The sequence below is a fragment of the Podarcis erhardii genome, assembly GCF_964252035.2.
Source record: "Podarcis erhardii genome assembly, chromosome: 11".
Taxonomy (NCBI): Eukaryota; Metazoa; Chordata; class Lepidosauria; order Squamata; family Lacertidae; genus Podarcis; species Podarcis erhardii.
The window spans coordinates 20085535-20109006 of NC_138501.1; the positions used below are offsets into that span (position 1 = coordinate 20085535).

The following is a 23472-nucleotide window of genomic DNA, read 5'->3' on the forward strand; positions in this document are numbered from 1 at the left end:
CAGGGGTACCTTTACTGTGGTTCTAGAGCAGGTTTCCCTAATCTGGTACCCTTCCAATGACTAAAAATATCATAAGAATGAAGTCAAAAATATTTGCAGGGAATCAGGTTGGGGAAGTTCATAGAGCTATGAATGAGGCATCAAATTATAGAGTTTAGAACAAAGAAAAGTGTTCAGCTGTAAAAGGTGTAGCTATAGTATTTTGAAATGAGTTGCCACCACCTTTGACTTAAGGTGCTATGATATAATGAAATATTCTTAAGCAACCAATGTTTAGGAGCAGGGAGGGGCATATGGCCCTCCAGATGTTGCTAGTACAGGGCCTAGAAACAGATGAAAAGAATGGCAAGGAGGGAGGCATTACAATAGCACCAACTCTGGATATCAAAAGAGTACAGGTTTCATTTCTCCATCCTTCCACTCCAAGGAAACAAGCAAACTGGATGATTAAATAACAAGGGATGAAGGCCAAACCCTTCATTTTCTATTCCTGCTAACTCATTGTGTTGTCCACTTGGTTTTACAACTGTGAGATCCTCCCATTTTTAATTTCCTGCAAACAGCAGAACATCTTAATTGAAGGGGAGAACTTCGGATTGCCCACAAACACTGGTTTGGTTTTGCTTTTCTTCTAGTAACTTTTATGGTGGCAGCTTTTTTGTGTGTATCACACTGTTTATGGATGAGAAAGACGCATCTAGCAACCATGGTGTTTTGAAATTGATTTATTTTTAAATTGAACATACACAGATGCTGTGTACAGATGTTTCTTTATACCTATACATGAAATTACCTCTGATACAGAAGTTGAGCAGAATAAGCCACATCATATTAAACTACTGATACTTCAGTGGCAGGTGTTAATTTTCAATCTCAATCTGCATCCATGTTTTAACTTTAAAACCCCTGTGTGCAAAGCTTACTGGAACAATAGATTGGAAACTATATACCATCAACAAGAGTCTGTCTGTGGTCTGGTGGTGAGTGGTTGCAATGGGGCAAGGCATGTTCACCCTATTTACTTTCAAGGTGTAATTATCACAATCCAACAGGTAATATTTACACATTACTTTCCCTCTCCTTAATGCAGGCTTCTGCTAGCATGTTGCAGCTGATGCTGTAGATACATATTCCTGCAAAAGAAAGAAACAATCCACTATTAATTATCCGGCAGCCAAACAGAAAATGTGCCACAAGAAATGAATTTGGGTTACCCTAATTTTTGAAGCAGTTATTAACTGGTGGCCATCTTATTTTTAAATTTTGTTTTTTAGTTTGATGTCAAACTAATTTCTTGATGTTGGAAACCTGTATTTAGATACTATGTGCTGTGTCAATTCAGTTATGTGAAAAGGGTGGTAAATTCATTTTTAGAGCATTTAAGTGGGCATCTTGCATTTGGTCCACTAACTGTGAGTGACCATATTTTTGTGAAGGTTGCCCCAGCCAAATTTATTTTGGCATTTTTTTCTAATGTAGAAACTCATCAAACCTGTCACTGTGAACTATTAATTATCTAACATAGCTTCGCCACCTGATGCTTGTTTCACCAAACGCATGGGAAGAGCAGAGCATTAATCCACTTGTCAAATTGCCTGCCATGCTGCAGTGGATCCAGGAGGAGCCCTAGCAACAAGGTCAATCACCAGGTCCATAGCTATGAATGACCTCTTACTGGGGAAACCAAGCCAGATGGGCAGGGTATAAATAATAAATTATTATAACTCATTGACATGGGCAGACCACTTTCTCTCATCAAGCAGAAGTGTAGAAGTATCTATGGCTTTTGCCTTGTGCAGCAGATATGTTTTGGGGCACACATGATTCTGTGCAGTTAAAATAGCTACACCCCACATAGATGATCAGTAATGGTGAGACAGTTGTTGTCATGGGGCCAAAATCATCTGTTCTCATGGCACTTCCCATGTCCAGGATGTGTATCCTGCTCCTCACCATGGCGATTTGAAGCCTTGCTTCCCAGGAGATGGGAAAAATAAGGAGCGTGTATGAACAGCGAAGAACAAGACTCTGGCAAAACAGGAACAGAATGAAGTGGGCGTATACGTAAAGGTACACATGCGTATTTTGCCAATGTAATGGACAAGCCACTGTGCCTTAACCCTGCCTACCCACCCTATTTCCAATAAGCTATTTCACTTGTGCCTGTACCTTGCTCCCACTCCTCACATTTATGTTTCTCTTCATATCCTGCCCAAGCATGTTTTCTTCTTCTTTTAACTTAAGGCTGGCCATGTTTAATCAGAAGAAAATCCCACTGAATTCAGTGGGGCATAGTCCATAACTAGGTGCTGTACCTTAATTTTCCCTTTTTGCTCACACACTGTCAATTTCTTTTTCTGCTGGATTCTGTGCTTTTCCAGGTCCGTAGGCGTCCATTGGGGCTTATTAAATTCAGCCTTCTTGCACCCTCATCTTCCTCACTCATTTTCACCTCCACATCATCATCAGTGACCAACGGGAACCACTCCATACACGTTTCCATTGTGCATGAGAACACACTTGAGACTGCCCTTAGAGCTATCAAGAAATCAGCACCATTCCGTTGAAATGTATGATGTAATGCCTAATTGGCAGAGAAGGCCTGGAATATCATGACAGTAAACAAAGTGCTTGTCTTTTGAAAAGAAGCCCACAAAATCCTGGTCCCTCTTTCAGAAATATGTCACTTTTGCTGAGTGGTGCAGTAGATGTTTTTCTTGCAGCCTGGATGCTAATAACTCAGCTGCCTTCTTGGAGAGGCCCAAATCACACACTAAGTCATTCAGTTCCCGTTGGCCAAACTGCTGTGGGGCTGATCGCTGCTCAGATGAGTTGTCTTCAGATTCTACAGCCATTTCTCAATGCACCTTCCCAAAATCCTCATGATCTTCCTCACCATGTTCACTTCCTTCATCTTCAGAAGAGACAAGCCTCTTAAAACCTGGAATTGGGAGTTCTTCAGAGTGCAGGATAGGTCTAATTGCTGAAGGAATACTGGGATAGGCGACAGCATGTCGGTTTTTCTTGCCGATACCCTTCATATTGACAAGACAAAAATAGCAATCACTTGTGTGATCCTTGGGTTCTCACCAAACCATAGGAACCCCAAAAGGCATACTCTTCCATTTTCCTTTTGTCCAGTCTCTAAGCATTTCCTCACAATTGTGACAAACAATATGCGGAGCCCATTTCTTGTCTTGTTCACCAAGGGGAATTTCAAAACAGCTTTTATAGGCACACCTCACAAATGCTGTTATATTGCATCTCTGACGAGGAAGTGCTTAGCAGCCACATGCATAACAAAAGGCATCAGGCTTGTTTACACATTTTGAAGAAGCCATGGTCCGATCTGAAAAATACAAATATTTAGGTTACAAAACTATAAAAATAAAGAACAAATAAGTTGGTTAGGGTACATCAATGTGTCATTGTCCACTTATCCCCAGTGTAAATATGACATATCGGCAAAAGTCAGAAATCGGAAGATAACTATAGCATGTACACAAAAATCAATTTCAGATTTGAAATCAGCATTGAAAGAACATATAAGAACAGTTGAAAACTCTCATGCAACAGAAAAAAAAAAATTGTTCCCCAGTGATTCAGTTTGCCAGGCACAGAAGCTTTTTAAAGGAAGAGGAATTTTAGTTAAACCAGATCCCAGAGGTGGAAAAAAACTTCCATCTGAAACTAAGCAAGGTTCTAAACTTTTATCACAGTGATGAGAAGTCTAGAATAAAGCCAGGAATGAAAGATGTGGTCAGAATTGGAAGAGTATCATAGGAAACGGCTAATACTGGGCATTCTCCAAGAATTGTATGCAGGCTTCAAGATGAGGTACAAGGGTACCACCAGACTTCTGATTCTTGTACTTTGCATCCTGTAGTAGTGCATTATAAACATGGTATACAAAGCTCAATAGTTTTGAAATATATAAAAGATAATTTTCCTCTCATCAGATACACTACTTTAGTGACAGCTGTGCAGCACAGTACAAAAATAAGTTCAACTTCCTAAATCTGTCATCATCAAGATGATTTCCAAATAAATGCAGTGGTCTTTCTTTGCCACTAGTCATGGCAAGTCAGTATGCAACAGTATTGGTAGAACTACAAAATGTCTAGCTAGAAGAGTCTTCAGAGATCCCTTGAAAAGCAGATTACTACTCCAAAAATATTTTTTGATTTCTGCGATTTTTTTTAAAGGTAAAATTCCATTATATTGCAAGGGAAGACATAGACATAATCTCCTCTTCCCTTGAAACCTGTTTCAGAGACATGCAGACACTCCCTGGAACTCACAATTTCCAGAACTTTAAACCACTGAATTCTACAGGCACAACTGAAGCAAGAAGAATGAGCACTGATAAAGAACCCTTCCTCACTTTCAACTTGAGGAGCCTCCCTAAACTTCCTGTGAATGCTGATGATCTGTATCCTGGATGTTTTGTAACTTGCAAGTATGATCATTTGTGGTACTTTGGAATGGTATCGGAAAATAATCAAGACGATGGAGATGCTTTTGTAAAATTTATTCACCCAAATGGACCTTCGCCTTCATTCTGCTGGCCTAGCCATGACAATTCTTGCGTAAAACCATTTCCTAACATGCTTGGTATTGTACAACCGCCACAGACAATAACTGGCAAGAGATACTTCTTTCCCAACGAGTGTATGGTGTTGATGGAAGAAAAAAATGAAAATCTTGCAGCTGATACTGAGGCTACAGCAAAGAAACTGAGGATCATTGAACTTGTAAGGTAATAAACTGTGATAATAGCATAATCTGTTATGGTAAGTGCATTTATAAAATCCTGAGTGCTGGTGTATTTTTTCCTGAAATCTCATCATTGAGCTCTGTGTAAAATTTCAAAGAGACCTGATCAATGGTTATGGAGGGGGGGAAATGTGCACAAGGGTATCTTGTGCTGAAGGTCTCAAGAGGGACAGACAACACAAATTTAAGAAAACTTTGAAGTGCTATAAAATTAAAACCATTTGAGATAGAGGAAAAATTAAGAGGGTTTCTTTCAACCACAAGGGAAGGGTGTACACCAAATTTCATCAACATCCGAGATGGAGGGTGACATGCCCTCATTGAAATGACATGGAATGACCCCCCCCCAACACAAATGGTGTGTTTTAGCTGAAATACAGAGAAGGTACATAACCAACTCCTGGTAGTATGACAGCTAAGGTTAATATATGCCTTTTCTGACACCACATTCACTAGTGAAAGTAATGAATGGGCAACACAAAGGCAAAATTACATGAGGCAATATGTGGATCAATGTCAAAGTGTGTGCCTAGGCCAGGGTGAACATAGCCAATGATCACACTGAGGTGGAAAGTCAAAGTGTTTACTCAGCCATGGCAGAAGGCACAGAAAAGGCAAACACCCGAAGAATCTGTGCAACTCTGAAGTGCACAGTAAATAAGATGTATAGCAACCATATAAGTATAATGTGAAAACCACGTGAACATGATTACTATTGGGGTCATTCCATGCCAAATCACCTACTGTATTTTAATACTCAGTTGTGCTCTCACAACTCAGATTAATCTAAAAAAATTAATTTGAGGTTATCTCATAATTTTTTTGAAAGAAAATCTGAGTTTTGAGAGCACATGGCACCAGGTGATTTGGTGTAGAATGACCCTCAAGAGGGCTTCTCAGACCGCTAAAGAAATGTATAAAGATAGAATAACACAATGTACTCATACCTATATTCTGAAGTGAAATGTTTCATCAAAACTGTGTGGGTTCTGCCTATACCTGAAAAATAAAATAAAAATGATACAATGAACCAGCCATTTTTGTATGACTGCACATAGTTTGCTTTAAAAGTAGCCCACACAGTCCCTCAGTTACAGAGAGAAACTACATAATGCAATCTTATAAGAGGGAACCTGCATAGTGCACATTTAGCACATAAGGTCACATTAATCCCAGGAAGTTTCACTTGCAAAAGTGGTTGTGGAGTTCACCCTTAGCAATAGTCCCTTTTCAGGGTCCGTACCAAACAGTGGAATGTACTTCTGAGCAAACTAGCAAATTACACCGTCATCAATACACGTGGTTGCAAGGAAGAGCGAAAATGCTAGAGAAGTGCATATACACCAGTTTTTTCCCACAGGTTCCTTGAATCAGAGAAAGCTTTGTCTGTACTAGTATACAGTGTGTCTTAGTAAGCATATGGAATATGCCAGGGATAACAACCCAGTAATTTTGAAGTTTGTAAAGAGGCTGATTTAACCAAGCACTGGCATGAGATTAGTCTTTGGAGCAAACTACACACTATGTCACTGCATTGTGGGGGATCCCTCCCTTATCCACTGCTCAGGTGTCTGCACCAATTTACTTTAAAAAACCAACAACATTCAGGTAATTGTTAATTGTGTCATGTCCAGTTTGGTCCTTTGCGCTTTGTGAAAATAGGGACTGCAGTCAAGCTGAAGCGTCAAGTCTTCATACAGACAGGAACACTTAAAATTTGTAAAAAACTTAAAATGAACACAAAGAAGTAAGCTACACATAAGACTTTCAAGGAGCCACAGGCAGACAAAGCTAGAAATGTCCCACATACAGCAAGCCTGCTAGGAACAATTCCTAGCTTAGGAAAAAGCTGCAAGGTGGGGTTTTTTTTATGCCTTCTCTGACACCACGTTCATTAGCAACCAAAACGAACGGGCAACACTGAAGGCAAGATGACACAAAGCAACCAAAATTAAGCAAGCAAGGAAAGATCTGCACCTGCATGCCTATACAGTGGTACCTTGGGTTAAGAACTTACCGTATTTTTTGCTCTATAAGACTCACTTTTTCCCTCCTAAAAAGTAAGGGGAAATGTGTGTGCGTCTTATGGAGCAAATGCTGGCTGCACAGCTATCCCAGAAGCCAGAACAGCAAGAGGGACTGCTCCTTTCACTGCGCGATTCCCCTTGCTGTTCTGGCTGCTGAGATTCAGAATATTTTTTTTCTTGTTTTCCCCCTCCAAAAACTAGGTGCGTCTTGTGGTCTGGTGCGTCTTATAGAGCGAAAAATACGGTAATTCATTCTGGAGGTCTGTTCTTAACCTAAACTGTTCTTAACCTGAGGTACCACTTTAGCTAATGGGGCCTCCTGCTGCCACGGTGCAATTTCTGTTCTCATCCTGAAGCAAAGTTCTTAACCCGAGGTACTATTTCTAGGTTAGCGGAGTCTGTAACCTGAAGCATCTGTAAACCCGAGGTACCACTGTACACACAGCTTACCTACATTACAGAGCTGGAGACATTTCCTGCAGTTCAGCATACTGATTTTTTATATCCCTGTCTGTAAGAAAAAGATCCTCCACTTTTCTTTCCTCTATGGCTTCTTTCTCACAAAATCTTATTTACCTCTACCCTTTTCCCTCTAGAAAGCAACGCGGGAAGAGCTGCTGTGCACGTGTTTGCGCGCTCACAGCGAACTTGCCACACGTGCAAAATATCCCCGCTTCCTATCTAAAAGTGATGGGCCCCCCCTCGTGCTAGCCTGTCCCGTCGAGCCCAACCTCCTGAGGCTCGACAGGGCGCGAATCCGAGGCGGCCACGCTACGCCGCCATTACTTGCCTCTGTGCTCCCACTAACACCACGCGCTAAGAAACGGCTAAAAGGCGCCGCCTCAGTCTCCGCGCGCCCATTCGCGCGAGAGGACGAGCTCCCTCAGGGGCCGGCAAGGCCTCCTCCATGCCCGCCTTGCTCAGTTCCCCAGCCGCAAGGGAAGAAAAAAAGAGCCCGTAGGGCCTTTACTTTTAACCGCCGGGCTTATTTTTTTTTGGGTCCCACGGAAGCTTTCGCCGGCTGCGGCCTTCAAAGGAAGCGCTTTCTTCCTCAGGGCGCTACGGTTCGTTTAAAAGTGCTGCCGGGAACGGCAGAGCCCGGGATTCTTCCGAGGGAGAGACGAAATGGCAGAGGCTGTGGGAATCCGGCTCACTTCGATCCCCCCTCAGCGAAACCTCCATGCCTGCACCTCCCCTCACCCGCCCGCGCTCCCCTGCCAACTGCCACACATATGGGCCCCCCTCTCCCCCCCCCCCGCCTTACTCACTTGGTTGGCTCCAGTCCCCACAGCTCTTCCCGCGCTTTTCAAACATCCCGTTTGGTATTTGCCCTCAGCGGCTCTCTCAACCGCCACCTCCCTCGCGCGCGCCGAGAGCGGGAAAAGGGACGCCCTTCCGCTTCCGGCCGCTTCTTATAGCCTCCGCTTCGGGCCAAACCATTGCTGCTAGAGCGGGGAGAGGAGAGAGAGAAGACCAGGCCAGACCGCGCCATTCATTGATTTCTGCAGGAAACCATCGTAGCCCAGACAGGTTTCAAAGGTCTGGCATATACCAAACGCGCTCTCGGGTCACTCGCTCCCCGTCTTGTCGAAACATGAGGAGGAGGATGTGGAATGTACCAACTGTACTTCTCCCCCCTCCTCTTCCTTCTTCCCGCTGTTCTCATTCAAACGATTGCTGGACCCTAGAGAGAACAGTGCAGAGTAAAGCGGAACTCGCTCCGTGCTCGTTTCTTCTCTTTTGATTTGGGATCTGCATTTTGCAGCAGGAGAGGGGCAGAAATGCACGTGGAGATACTGCACAACATCTTGTTTGGCGCAGCAGTTAATGGCCAGATTCTGTCATTTTCTATTTATTTGGTGATTAAAGCAGATTACATCAGTTTCTGCTGATGTTCGAGGTTAATGAAATGTTCAAACAAGATGTTAAAGAAAAAGGTTTTTGTGAAAAAGAATCAAACTTTCAACAAGAAATATTGAATAACGATTTTAAAATTCGGTCTAAAATGTATAAATTACTGCTTGAATGGCACCTGAAAGATGAGGAGGTAAAATCAGTCATGATTTACTGGGCAAAAGATTTTGGGTATAATATACAGTTAAGTGATTGATTAATACTATGGAAACAGGGTTTGAGATTTACCGCATGTGATGCATTAAAAGAAAATTCTCTATTCCCTGTACACATTTGACTGCACCCCACTGTATAAGTCCAACACAATCATCAAATTTGCGGATGATACAACAGTGGTGGGGCTCATTAGTGAGAATGATGAGGCTGCTTATAGGAAAGAAGTACAGGGGTTAATTCAATGGTGTAAAGAAAATAATCTTATGCTTAACACCAAAAAAACCAAAGAACTCATAATTGATTTTAGGAGAAAGAAAAGTGTATTTTTACCATTGCACATAAATGGCGAGGAGGTGGAGAGGGTTGGTAGTTTTAAATACCTGGGCACTTACATCTCTGAGGACCTCTCATGGACTGCAAATATTAATATGGTTGTGAGGAAGGTGCAGGGGAGGTTGTATTTCCTGAGAATGCTCAGAGGATTGAATCTATCTCAGCACCTACTTCTGTCCTATTATCACAGTACCATTGAGAGTGTCTTAACCTATAGTATATTATCGTGGTATGGGAGCAGTATTGTGGTATCTGGAATGGATAAAAAAGCTTTACAGAGAATAATTAAAATTGCCCAGAATGTTATTGGGCTCCAACTACCAACCCTGGATGAGATCTTCACGTCTCGCAGCTTGAAGAAGTCACACAATATCCTGAGAGATCCCACCCATCCTGCTCACAACCTCTTTGAACTGTTGCCTTCGGGCAGAAGATACAGGACAATGAAAACACGAACCACACGCCTTCTGAATAGTTTCTATCCAAGAGCTCTGATTGCACTAAATAATGATCTCAGGGCCAGTTGTAAGAAATAGCAAGCAGTGAGTAGTAAGGAATGAGATAGGTTTTAGGTTATGCTATGCTTCTAATAGGTTGTGTTATATTCTGGATTATGTATGTTTTAATAGATTATGTCTGAATAGGATGAGAGTGTTGGAGATACGTGCAAATGTGTATGTGAATCCGGTCTTGGGTGTTTGATTTTCGTTGTTGTGTATACTGTGTATATACGGACAATGACAATAAATTTATCTAATCTAATCTAATCTAATATAATATAATATAATATAATATAATATAATATAATATAATATAATCTAAAATGTGATGAAGATGGTGTACAGATGGTACATCACACCAGCTAAGTTAGCAAAAATGTATAAAGTCAGTAATAAATGTTGGAAATGCAAAGAAAAAGAAGAATCATTCTACCATATGTGGTGGGAGTGTAAAAAGGTGAAATGTTTCTGGGAGATGATATATAATGAGTTGAAAAAAATGTTGAAATATACATTTATAAAGAAACCAGAAGCATTTCTTTTGGGTATTGTTGGAAATGAGATAAATAGAAAAGATTGCAAGCTTTTTTTATATGCGGTAACAGCAGCAAAAATATTACTGGCCCAAAAATGGAAGCAAGAAGAATTACCAACGTTGGAAGAATGGAGGATGAAATTAATGGACTATGCAGAATTGGACAAGCTAACAGGAAGGATCCGAAAGCGGCGGGACCAGGGATTCACTGAAGACTGGACTAAATTTACAGAGTATTTGAAAAGTATTTGTGACGATCAGACTACGTTTGTAGGTCTACAAGAAGTTCTGTGAGGAGTAATTTAAGAAATATTGTAAAAATGGAAAGGGAGAGATGATCTGTTAAGAAATGTAAAGGCAATATTAAGTTAAGAATGGCAGGAGATGTGATTATGACGGAGGATTATCAGAGGAGCTGAAGGAAGTCCAAATAAGAATATGTGTGTTATAATTTGTGTGGTATGTCTTTAAAATTTTGTATGCTAAAAACTAATAAAAAATATTATTAAAAAAAAGTTTCTGCTGATGTGCATGCTCTATTTTATTTTACAGTGGTACCTCGGGTTACATACACTTCAGGTTACATATGCTTCAGGTTACACACTCCGCTAACCCAGAAATAGTGCTTCAGGTTAAGAACTTTGTTTCAGGAAGAGAACAGAAATCGTGCTCCGGCGGCGCGGTGGCAGCAGGAGGCCCCATTAGTTAAAGTGGTGCTTCAGGTCACTTTTAAGTTGAGTCGGTCCCATCTAGCAAACAAAAGCCAGCCCAGTGAAAACCGACCAGTGGCGTCAGCTCCAGTGGGGAAGTTTGCTCCTCCGGTTAAAGAACAAAGCAGGGCTAACCCCATGCCTTCCAAGGACTCCTCTGCAGGGGAGGATGACCGGTCTAAACTTACTCCTCCTTTGGGACTGTGTTTCCATTACAGGAAGTCCAGTCATGTGAAGGTAGCTTGCCCCCAACTAAAAGATAAAAGACCCCCAGCCTTGACGTCAACGCCCGCAGTACGCGTAATTCAACGGCCAGCGGAGGACTGGGAGGTGGAGTCACAAGGGTTGAGGGATAGTTCTAGAAAATAATGGAGGTGGAGCAGCGCCTGGTGCTACAGTTCCCATGACCACTGGAACCACGTCCAATGCTGTTAATGTGGGGCCAGTGAGTACTGGAGCAGGAACGAGAGTGCCACATGTTAATTGGGCTAATTTAGAATTCACAGCACCTATTACGATCATTCGAATTGTTGTGAACTCTTTTCGGGACACGGGCTCCAATACTATGAGCGTGTCTAGAGATTTGGTTTTGCCCCAACAGATACAGCCTGACCCCTTGAAGATTAGCCCGTATGGCGTAGATGCAATTTTTCAACCTACTGCCATTGTCCCAGTTACACCAGAAACCAACTTGGTATAGTTCATCATCCTGAAGCATGTAAGGTGTGGCTGGACATATTCTGCAACTGAGTTTGTGGATCTGGAGAGATGTGTAGTTATTACTGCATGTGTGGAAGAGAAGGCTCTCACCAGGACAGATCTTGATTGCACGCTGCGATTGCTGTCCTGAAATATAAGTCAATACAAGGAAGGAGGGGAAAAAATACTCAAATTTTAGTACTCTGGGGAGTGGGGGGAAGGCCTAGAACAGAGAAAGCCAGTTTGATGCATTAAGACCTTTGGGTAGAGCATTCGGGATCACATGAAAATTCCAGATTTCACTTTAAGTATGCATTATGTGTCTGGGAAAGAGGGAAAGTGATGTGGTCAGATGTGAAAGAGGACAGGGCTCCTGTACCTTTAACAGTTGTCTAGCTGGATTTCAGCAGGCTTGGCTTCCAAAACATGCTCCTCCCATTGAAATTCCCTTACCAGGGGAACAGAGGAAATGAGTGGCAGTAGGTGGTGATCCCACTGGAAACTGTGCAGCTCAGACACTTGGTACGCCCTCAGCCTAGCACTGTAAAGCCAAGTGTGAAGTGAGATAACTGCAACTGGTGGCATCTTCCTTATTTCCAATGCCTCTGGGTGTGGAATGTAACATCACTGAAGCGGTCAAATACAACATTTCCTGTTTGTCCGGAGCGGGCACACAGGGGAATGAATGTTACTCCAGCCAGGAGGACTTCCTGTGGACCTGGTCTGGAGCATCCTTCCCCACTACGGTCAATGGTCTGACATGGGATAATGCAGATTCATAAGTTTGCTACCAAATTTCTTTTTTAAAAAAAAAACATTTTAAGCAAGACATTGGCTTAATTTAAGCAAAGACTCAGCTCTTAAACTGTTTGTTTCAGTATTCAGCTTTTCACCCTACCCCAAATTGGTATAATAAAATAGTTTTTGATGATATCCATAATAATAATAATAATAATAATAATAATAATAATAATAATAAAAAATAAATAATTTATTATTTATACCCAACCCATCTGGCTTGGTTTCCCCAGCCACTCTGGGCGGCTTCCAACAGAATATTAAAATACAATAATCTATTAAACATTAAAAGCTTCCCTAAATGCAGTTCCTTCACTGACAAACTCCAACCAGCTCTTTTGTACTAATGGTGGTGGATCAAGGGCATTCAGGCCATAAGGCAAGCCTGATCCTTGGCACCTCTCAATGTAGTGGGATGTAACATCACTGTAGCTGTCAAGTACATTTCCTGTTTGCCCAGAGTGGTCACACATGGGGATGTTACTCCAGCCAGGAGGACTTCCTGTGGCACCTGGTCTGGAGCATCTTCCCCCTGTGTGTGACCAGGTAGATGGGTGTGACCCTAGCAGACCCTACAAAAGGGCTGGTCATGCAGCCATCTTCCCTTTTCCACCTTATTCCGTTTTGCCTTTTGCTGTCTGCTGGCTCTCAGCCAGCAGCACATGGGGTCATCCCTCACAGAGGATGAACCCCCACTTTTCTCTGTATCTGTAACTACAAGATAAAGCCTGCCCTTCAGGACCATACAGTGAACTGAATGTAAGTAAACTTTACCATTACTTTTAAAAGGAAGACTGCTGGGTCATTATTCTTTTTAAGAGGGAACTAAAGGGGATTTACCAGGAACAATCCAATCAGGACAAGCCAGACTGGATTGCTTAACTCAAATGATTCCATCAACTAGCTTCCTGCAATGTACAAGGGAATGTGCTCTGCTACTAGCTCACTAGCATGAGTGAGGAAGTATAATATTTAATCAATATATTCTCTCCTACATTCCCACACTGGGCCCTATTGCTGATGCAGTAATAGTTTGCCATTGGGGAGAATGAATATATGATGAGATCTGCAAACATCTGACCCTGGCATTCATTCATTTATTATATGAATATCTCACTTTTAATCCAAGGAGCTCAAGATGGCATAAATGGATCTCTCCCTCCCCACAACCCTGTGGGGGAGGTTAGGCTGAGAGACAGTGACTCCTAGTCCAACATTCCAGCAAATGCACTAAGTTGACATGTATTTTAGACCATTATTCACAGAAACACCAGTAAGGGGGGGAAATTAGCATTACTAAGCTTGGGCTCTTTACTAAAGAACATTGTATGCCATAGATCATTAGACTGCTTTAGAAACATCTGTTTAACCTTGCTTATTTGGATAAAGTAGCCAAAACTCAATAGATGCACACACGGGTATGCTTCTTTGGGGATTTAGTAATACGGTTTTTATCATCATTGGATAAAAATGATACTAAAAATAATAATAATCTGTGGAGCAGCTTTCTGGAGGTATGCTATGCAAAACTTGTCTCCCCTGAATATATTAATTATTTTTCGAACTTTGTGTATAAGTAAAACATTAAGCTGAAACTTTGCTGAGTTTGCAGCAAATGCAGTCTTTAACAGACTATTGTATAAAGAAACTTTCAAATAATAGTGAAATAGTATTAGTATTAGTTCAGAAGCATTACCTGGTTTGAGTTTGTGAGTCTCAGAATATTCGGAAATTCATTCCTAATCTCGTCTATTATTTCCAGGAATAGTCTCTGTATTATCTGGGCTGAATTGAAAAACAGTAGTCAAAAAGAATAAAGCGCCTGTCCTCAAAATTATACTTATCGTGTAAGCATTGTTCAGACATGAAATATTCAGGTTGGAGCAAGTCTGCAGCATCAGAACAAAGAACTATGGTTGCTGTCCAGCCAATTGCTGGCTGATCTAAATTAGCAGAATTCTGTTCTATTGAGCCTGAAACCAATATTGGGATCTGAAATGCCAGCCCACTTCACCTCCTGCATTTATTATGACTCGGGAATAAGCCAGGGAGCCCTGCTGCCTTCTGAAACCTCTGGATGGCAGAAGTGGATGGGAAGGAAGCAGGAACATATTCTATGAGTTTTCTCCAGTATTTAACCAGGCATATGATGCAGGCACAGCATAGGTGCATGTGTATCTCAGGGTTGGGGAACCTTTTCCAGACTGAGGGCCGCCTTCCCTTCTGGGCAACGTTTCAAGGGCCACATGCTAGTGGTTGCTGTTTAGTCGTTTAGTCGTGTACGACTCTTTGTGACCCCATGGACCAGAGCACGCCAGGCACTCCTGTCTTCCACTGCCTCCCATAGTTTGTTCAAGCTCATACTGGTAGCTTCGAAAACACTATTCCAACCATCTCGCATAAAAGCTGAAGAGCAAGATGGAAAAAAAGTGCTCTGATTTCTGGGTTATACAGAACCTAACATTCTTAGAATTCTGTTTCAGAATGAACTAAAAGCTCCAAAGTCTCCTCCCTTGACTTTTAAAACGGAGTATAATGAATGTTGGATGGAATGTGTGTGAGCTTTACTTTAAGAAAATTTAGTGGCCTACTCTGCCTTGGGTATATTAATATTACAGTTTATTTTTCTGTTTATCAATTGTAATAATAATTACACTGGGCAACAATTTTTTACTTTTTGAATGTTGTCTAGATTTCTACAACTGATTTAGGGTATTTTTGCATTGCTGAATCAGAAAATGGCATCCGTTTCTCTCCATCAGGTCAGGTTTTCTGTAAACTGAATGGTGGGCATTGATAAAGGTAAGTACATGTAAATTGCATGTTGCTTCACCATTTTTCAAACTTCAGGGCTTGAACTTCTGTTTCTTGGAACTCCTGGAATGCTCAGCAGCACGGAGGTCTCTCTTCAGAGTCCAACAGTAGTCAGCCATCATGACTGCGTCCCAGCGACCCTGATACCTGGTTTCCATCTCTTTCATGTCCTGATGGAATATCTCCCCCTGCTCGTCACTCATTGAACCCAGGTTCTTAGGAAACCGGTCCATATGTGAAAATAGGTAGTGCATCTTGACGCTCATGTTGCAGCCCAGGTTTCTGAAAGCAGTCAGCATGTTGTTGACAAGTTCTGTGTAGTTTCTGGCCTTATTGTTGCCAAGAAAGTTCTTCACTACCAGCACAAATGCCTTCCACGCTTCCAGTTCCACTTCGTTCATTGAGTTTCCGAACTCTGGATCTCTGATGAGCTGACGGATCTGAGGACCGTCAAAGATGCCAGCTTTCAACTTCTCCATGGTCAATCCTGGAAAAGCCTGGCACAAGTAAGTGAAGCAGTCACCATCCTTGTCCAGAGCCTTGGTGAACTGCTTGATTAAGCCGAGCTTGATGTGCAGTGGTGGGAAGAGTATTCTGTCTCTGTCCACCAGAGGGTCGTTGATGACATTCCTTTCTTTGCAAGGCACCAATTCCTCCCGCACAGGCCAGTCCTTCTTCGTGTAATGCTGAGCATGGTCCCTACTATCCCACATGCACAGAAAACATGGGTACTTGGTGAAGCCAGACTGTTGTCCCAACAAAAAGTTCACCATCTTCAGGTCAACACAAATAAACCACTTATGCTGATCATAACCAATTTTCTCCAGCACATATTTCAACGCTCCATAGTTCTCCTTCAGTGTACTCGAGTGAGCCAGGGGTATAGAGGCAAACTGGTTGCCATTGTGTAGCAGAACACATTTCAGTGATCGCTTGCTGCTGTCAATGAACAGTCTCCAATCTTTGGGTTCGTACTGTGGCACTCCAAGCTTGAGCAGAAGCTGCGCAATATCTGCACAGTACACCAAGTCCTTCTCTTCCGAGAAAAAACGGAGGTACTCTTGATGCCTGTTGCAGAAGAAGCTGATGTTGTCAGAGAGGAGGTTTTTTTCCTTCAATCTGGATGCCAACAGTTCGGCAGAGTCCTTTGACAAGCTGAGGTCGCGAACTAGATCATTCAACTCCTTTTGGGAAAATGGATGTGGAACATCATCTTCAAGAACCACTTCTTCGTGTCCTTCAACACTGGAGGCATCTTCGTCACTAATGTCAGGAAGTTCTCCGAAGATAGGCACTGGAATTTCATCACAATGAGCTACAGGACGACATGCTGATTGAAGATCAGGATACTTCATGGGGCGGCTGCCCCATTAACTTAGTTTTGATCCCCCAACTTTATGCTTTGCCACAGCAATTTATGGAAGATTTTGAGGTTTTATGACTTCAAACTGATCCCTTTTCGACATAATCACCCAGAACTATTGGACCTGAATACTTCTTGTCATTAAAATAATCATTTCCAATCAAAACAATTATTTGACAAGGCATTTTACCCCCACCAACTTCTTCTAAAATGCTCCACACAAGCGTACATGTGAACAAAAAGGTAAAAAAAGACATGTGGCCATAGCTCAAAAACTTGACCTGATTGAGCAAAACCAATGTGATTTTTGGATTCAGCGCATCAGATTCATCCTAAATCAGCTGAAAAAACGCAGACAACAAATTTGTTGTTGACCAGTGTTATAAATAATTATTGTACAGTGGTGCCCCGCAAGACGAATGCCTCGCTAAACGAAAAACCCGCAAGACGAAAGGGTTTTCCGATTTTTAGCGGCTTCGCAAGACGAATTTCCCTATGGGCTTGCTTCGCAAAACGAAAGCCCATAGGGAAATCTCCGGGGACAGCGGGGAACCCTCCTCCCACCGCAAGCCCCGGGAAGAGAGGAGAAGCTGCGCGCCTTCCCATCTGTTCCCGGACCTGTCCTGAAGGCTTGCGGTGGGAGGTCCGGGAACAGAGGAGAAGGCGCGCAGCTTCTCCTCTCTTCCCGGGGCTTGCGGTGGGAGGAGGGTTTTTCCTCCCCACCGCCAACATTCAGAAGGCTGTTCTGAAGGCTGGCGGTGGGAAGAAAGGCCCTTCTCCCGCCTCCAGCCTTCAGAAGAGTTCCCCGCAGGGCTCCCCAAGCTGTGAATGTCTGCCGCGCGCGAGGGGCGCTCTGCTTAAGAGCGCCCCTCGTGCGGGGCAGCAGGCTGCTATCCGCAGCTTGGAGAGCCCTGTGGGGAAGTCCGGCAGGGCTCCCCAAGCTGCAGATGTCTGCCCCGCCCGAGGGGCGCTCTGCTTAAGAGCGCCCCTCGTGCGGGGCAGCAGGCTGCTATCCGCAGCTTGGAGAGCCCTGTGGGGAAGTCCGGCAGGGCTCCCCAAGCTGCAGATGTCTGCCCCTCGTGCGGGGCAGCAGGCTGCTATCCGCAGCTTGGAGAGCCCTGTGGGGAAGTCCGGCAGGGCTCTCCAAGCTGCAGATGTCTGCCCCGGGCGAGGAGCGCTCTGCTTAAGAGCGCCCCTCGTGCGGGGCAGCAGGCTGCTATCCGCAGCTTGGAGAGCCCTGTGGGGAAGTCCGGCAGGGCTCCCCAAGCTGCAGATGTCTGCCCCACCCGAGGGGCGCTCTGCTTAAGAGCGCCCCTCGTGCGGGGCAGCAGGCTGCTATCCGCAGCTTGGAGAGCCCTGTGGGGAAGTCCGGCAGGGCTCCCCAAGCTGCAGATGTCTGCCCCGGGCGAGGGGCGCTCTGCTTAAGAGCGCCCCTCGTGCGGGGCAGCAGGCTGCTATCCGCAGCTTGGAGAGCCCTGTGGGGAAGTCCGGCAGGGCTCCCCAAGCTGCAGATGTCTGCCCCACCCGAGGGGCGCTCTGCTTAAGAGCGCCCCTCGTGCGGGGCAGCAGGCTGCTATCCACAGCTTGGAGAGCCCTGTGGGGAAGTCCTGCAGGGCTCCCCAAGCTGCAGATGTCTGCCCCGGGCGAGGGGCGCTCTGCTTCAGAGCGTCCCTCGCACCCGGCAGCAGGCTGCTATTCGCAGCCTAGGCAGCCCTGCAGGAACTCTTCTGAAGGCTGGCGGCGGGAGAAGGGCTTTTCTTCCCACCGCCAGCCTTCAGAAGGCTGTTCTGAAGCCTGGCGGTGGGGAGAAAAGTCCTCCCCCCCCCACCAGCCTTCAGAAGAGGTCCGGGGAAAGACTGTCCCCGGACCTGGTCTGAAGGCGGTCTCCCTAGGAACGCATTAATTGATTTTCAATGCATTCCTATGGGAAACCGTGCTTCGCAAGACGAAAAACTCGCAAGAAGAAAAAACTTGCGGAACGAATTAATTTCGTCTTGCGAGGCACCACTGTAATTATAATTATAATAAATCATAATAAATCAACAAAAGGCTTTCCTCTCTTTTTTGCATTTAGAAATAGTGGGCCTCTGCAAAATCAGCTCTCCTTTGTTCTCAGTAGACAAGATTGTTAGCAGAAGCAAGCCTCAAGATAATGTAACCAGGCCAATCATTAATACCTTATCATCTCAGGATACTGTGTAACAAGTTGAACTCTAATAAAATCAGAGCACAGGGTATGTTTAAATCCCACACGTATCTGAGAAAGTTGATGGCTGACTTACAGAAAGCAGACATCATGCCCTGGAACATATATTTGTTCTCTCCCTTCCTGCAACTTTTGCTCTGCCTTAACTTTTAACATCTAACATATGTGTGTATCTGTGTACAGGTATTTGCGTATCTGTATCAAACTTAAAATGCTTGCTCCCAAATGAGAACAGACACACCTGACACGGCTTCAGTTGGCCTTAGTAAAAATAATATTACATTATTAATGTTATTTTTACATGTAAATGATGTTCGTTCTGTGCTTATGTAGGTTTATGATGTTTACCACAGAATTCAGTGGGGTCTAATCCCCACTGTGTACATAAGTTAATAGCCTTAGAATTGCAGTCTGAAACTCAGTCCTATAGGGATCAGTTTTTAAAAATAATAAAGGCTCAACTATATAGAGATCAGGCACCAGGAGTAATCTTTCTGTTCTCTGTACTCCCAGATTTGTTGAGAAACCACCAGGTGTCTCCATAAGTCTAAAAATCTTTTGGATCAAGCAAAGAAAAACATTGTCAAGTATTTTTGTTTAATACTCATTTTTATTGAAAGTTTTCAACATAAAATACAAAAAAGCACAACTAATCTAAGAGATAAAGATGGGGAAGAAGCAAAGAGAGAGAGAGAGAGAGAAGAAAAAAGAGAGAAAGGAAAAAAAGAAAAGGGGGGAAAGGGGATAATAATACTAAGCTCTTTATCACAGTTATTCCACACGCAGAAGAGTGAAACCTCCCAGCTCTCACCTGGGAGCTTCCCTTTCTCCTCTCAGCCTCCCGTCCTGATGGATCCACTCTACCCTGCCTGTTATGCAGGGTTGCTCATCTTCGGTCCATCACCTTCAGGATCACAAGTTAATGCCAAAAATTGCAATCTTCTCTGAATGGCTCCAAATAGGTGCCAAAGTGGTGTGCTGATTTTGTGTCGCAAACCTCGCTTTCTGTGCCATCCCCACAAACTGAGTACCGTATTTTTCACTCCCCAAGACACACCCGACCATAAGACGCACCTAGTTTTTAGAGGAGGAAAACAAGAAAAAAAATATTCTGACCGAAACAGTGGATGTATGATTTTTGTGGTTCATGCTGTGGCCAAAGACATGATATGTGATTTGATGGTGAGTTTGGGGTAGCCCAATGCAAAAATCCTGAGTATCCATGTGGATCCATACTTTGTTACCACATTTTTGCTCCATTGCGGCCCCACGAAACAGTGGATGTGTGGTTTTTTTTGGTGCAGCTAAACTGGTACTCATGCCAGTGTGTTCACACCACATCAACCTCACCTCCTTCCTCCTCTACCTTCTTGTAAGCCACAGTGATGTCAGCACTGGGAGATATGCTAAGTGCCTCCCCCCACCAAATGCTACTAGTTGTGGGTGGCCTATGATTTTAAAAGAAGAAGAAGAGAAGAGTTTGGATTTGATATCCCGCCTTTCACTCCCTTTAAGGAGTCTCAAAGCGGCTAACATTCTCCTTTCCCTTCCTCCCCCACAACAAACACTCTGTGAGATGAGTGGGGCTGAGAGACTTCAGAGAAGTGTGACTGGCCCAAGGTCACCCAGCAGCTGCATGTGGAGGAGCGGAGATGCGAACCCGGTTCCCCAGATTACGAGACTACCGCTCTTAACCACTACACCACACTGGCTCTCAGATTCCACCTTCTGCCCAAGTAGTGTCTTCAAGTGGCCATTGTAGCTGTGCTTTTAACAGCAGCTCGACATGCAGACATAGGGTGATATTCAATTAAATAATTGCATGAGTGGACCACAATAATAGGACTTTCCTCCCTCTCTTCCCACCATCATCCCCCTAAATCCTTTGTTCCCGCAAACCCAGATTCGGGGACAGTGCAGGGTTGGAAGAGAGGAAGGAAAGTCCCATTGCAGAAGTGGAAGTTGCTCTGCTCATGAACTTATTCCGCCAAATACTGCCTATAATCCTGATCTCAAAGGTTGTCCAGAACAGGCCAGGCAGTCTTGTTGACTTTTTCCAGACCAATGGCCTGGGCAGGCTAGGTCTTCCTGTTATATACCTGCTGGGATTGACAAGGCATATGACCTCACCTGAATCTCATTTAACTCTTGGGGGGGGGGGAATAGCATACGACATCATGTGCATGGAAGTTGCCAAATCAATTAACCAAGTAGAGTTACTTTTAATAGCAGTTTTCCTATAACTTGATATTGCTGGATAGTTCTGATGAACTGCAAAAGCAATTTTAGTTTGCTTTCTGTTGCCACCCTGGAACTTTGCTTTATTAGGAGCTTCCTGCAGCCAATCAGAAGCTGCGCTTTGGAAGTCGAACTTTTCGGAAGTTGAACAAACTTCTGGAACAGATTCTAGCAAATGCAGTTATATTTTCAGAAGCAGTATACTTTCTTCTTTGTAATTTACATATCGCTATCAAAATATTGCACACTCCGCATCTCAGTTTTGCTTTAATCCATTACACTGTGGGAAGAGCTATCAACACCTTTCTATAGAGTGTCTTGCTGTTACCTTCATTTGAAGCATCTTTGGGCACCACATGGCATCTTAATCAAGTTCTTAGGTTCCTGTTGCCTTGCCCATCTGTTGTTTTGGCATCTACTGTATCATGTTTTCTCCAGGTGGATGGGTAGCTCAGTGTCAATAGGTTTCTGCTAAAAATAAAAAATAAAGAGGCATATGGCATTCCTGGGATAGAGGAAGAGCTCTTTGAGGAAAGGGAGAGCACTGCCAGCCTTAATAAGGACCTGTTACAGGAACTGACATATCAGCTTGCAAGTAGGAAGAAGCCTGGTGCTTTAACCGATGGGATTACTGTAAACAGTCAAGGTGATGCATTTTAAGAACCAATGAGCAGGTGGGGTGCATGATGTCCAGGAATCAACGTGCCAATTTATCTCACTAGGAAGTCCTTTTTTTAGCTGATGGCTGCATAAAAAGTTGAGGCCAGTTTTCTTTTTTGAGTGGAAATACAGCTTCTGTATTGTTTTCTGGTACTCATAAATTTCCCAGATGAAAGGGACATTCATTATGATAATGACTTCTGCAGCAATAACCAAAACGAAGAAAGTATAACCCTTAAGTAACAAAAAAAGCCTAGGGATAGTTATATTTTCTTTTCAGCTACATAGCTGAAAAGGTTCTTCCTAGTTGATTCTCACCATTCATATCTGGAGAAATCCTTTCGGTCACCTAATATAACATCACTTCCAGCTCACATGGTTATTACAAATGGTTCCACTTTTTGGATTTCCCCCAGAATGGTTAAATATGGATTAAGTGAGGAACAAAACAGGCTGTCATTTTGATGGCAATAACTTAATGTGGATGCCACCCCAAAGCTTGCATGCTCAGGGAGCACCAATCTATAATCAAGTATCCTGCTGGAGGCCCCCTCAGCAAAAGTGAAGGGGGTGTTTCTTCTTGTGCCAGGCACTAACACAGAGGAAGTTCAGTTCCAGGTGTACAGCCCGTTGTTCTCTTTACTTGGTGCACCAAATATATACAGTCCGTACAAAGTTCTTATTATTTCTTAAATAGGTTGCAATTAGATATCAATACAGTGGTACCTCGGGTTAAGTACTTACGGTAATTCGTTCCAGAGGTCCGTTCTTAACCTGAAACTGTTCTTAACCTGAAGCACCACTTTAGCTAATGGGGCCTCCTGCAGCCGCCGCACCGCTGGAGCACAATTTCTGTTCTCATCCTGAAGCAAAGTTCTTAACCCGAGGTACTGTTTCTGGGTTAACGGAGTCTGTAACCTGAAGCGTATGTAACCTTAAGTGTATGTAACCTGAGGTACCACTGTATTTTAGCTAATGGGGCCTCCCGCTGCCACCGTGCCACCAGAGCACGATTTCTGTTCTTATCCTGAAGCAAAGTTCTTAACCCAAGGTACTGTTTCTGGGTTAGCAGAGTCTGTAACCTGAAGTGTATGTAACCTGAAGCGTATGTAACCCGATGTACCACTGTAATCACATCTACTATTAATAGCTTTCTTTGAGGTCAGACTATCTCTGCTGTTTGTAGTCCAACTGATGTAATTGTTGTAAGGGTAGAATTCAGTTCTTGTCAATTTTTACTGGAAGGCCAACGTGACGTTGGTCTTCTGCACTTTGCACTGTATGATTTCGGTGCTTCCCTGCTCCCAGCACCCTCCCTCGTGATCGCCTCCCCTGCAGGTGGAGGAGGGCTATGTGATGCCCTCAGCACCATGCACAAGAGACAGCTGGATGGGGCCCAAATCATACTAACGGTATATAATATTGTAATGACATTCAGTACGTTCAATCAGTTTATCATGGGCATATTGCCCAGTGAATAACACATGCCCAAAATGGAAGGTGAAATAAATTATTTTCTAGCACTTTTAAAACACGGCAAGATCTCAACTGAGAAATGATTGCACCACAGAGAAAATTATGGAAAACATCAAAACTGATCTTCTCAACAACCAGTTTTGTGCTCGGATATTCATTTACCTTTTGGATTCTTGTGAATATAATTTGCTTTAAACTCTTTTTAGTACTGTATTTTTAAATTGCTGTAAGCCAACCCTGGACCTCAGGGTGAAGAGAAAGTAAGAA

At 43.5% G+C, this 23472-nt stretch overlaps 2 long non-coding RNA genes across 2 annotated transcripts in view; both read right to left on the bottom strand.

Moving 5' to 3' along the window:
- Positions 1-23472, bottom strand: part of LOC309352253 — a 248763-nt gene that overhangs the window by 149668 nt on the left and 75623 nt on the right. The gene's annotated exons all lie outside the window — the stretch shown is intronic.
- Positions 711-8374, bottom strand: LOC309352212. Its single transcript, XR_014161131.1, has 4 exons — positions 8072-8374; positions 5724-5775; positions 1954-3349; positions 711-1133 (listed from the first exon to the last, which is right to left on the bottom strand). It is a non-coding gene; the product is annotated as an uncharacterized lncRNA (long non-coding RNA).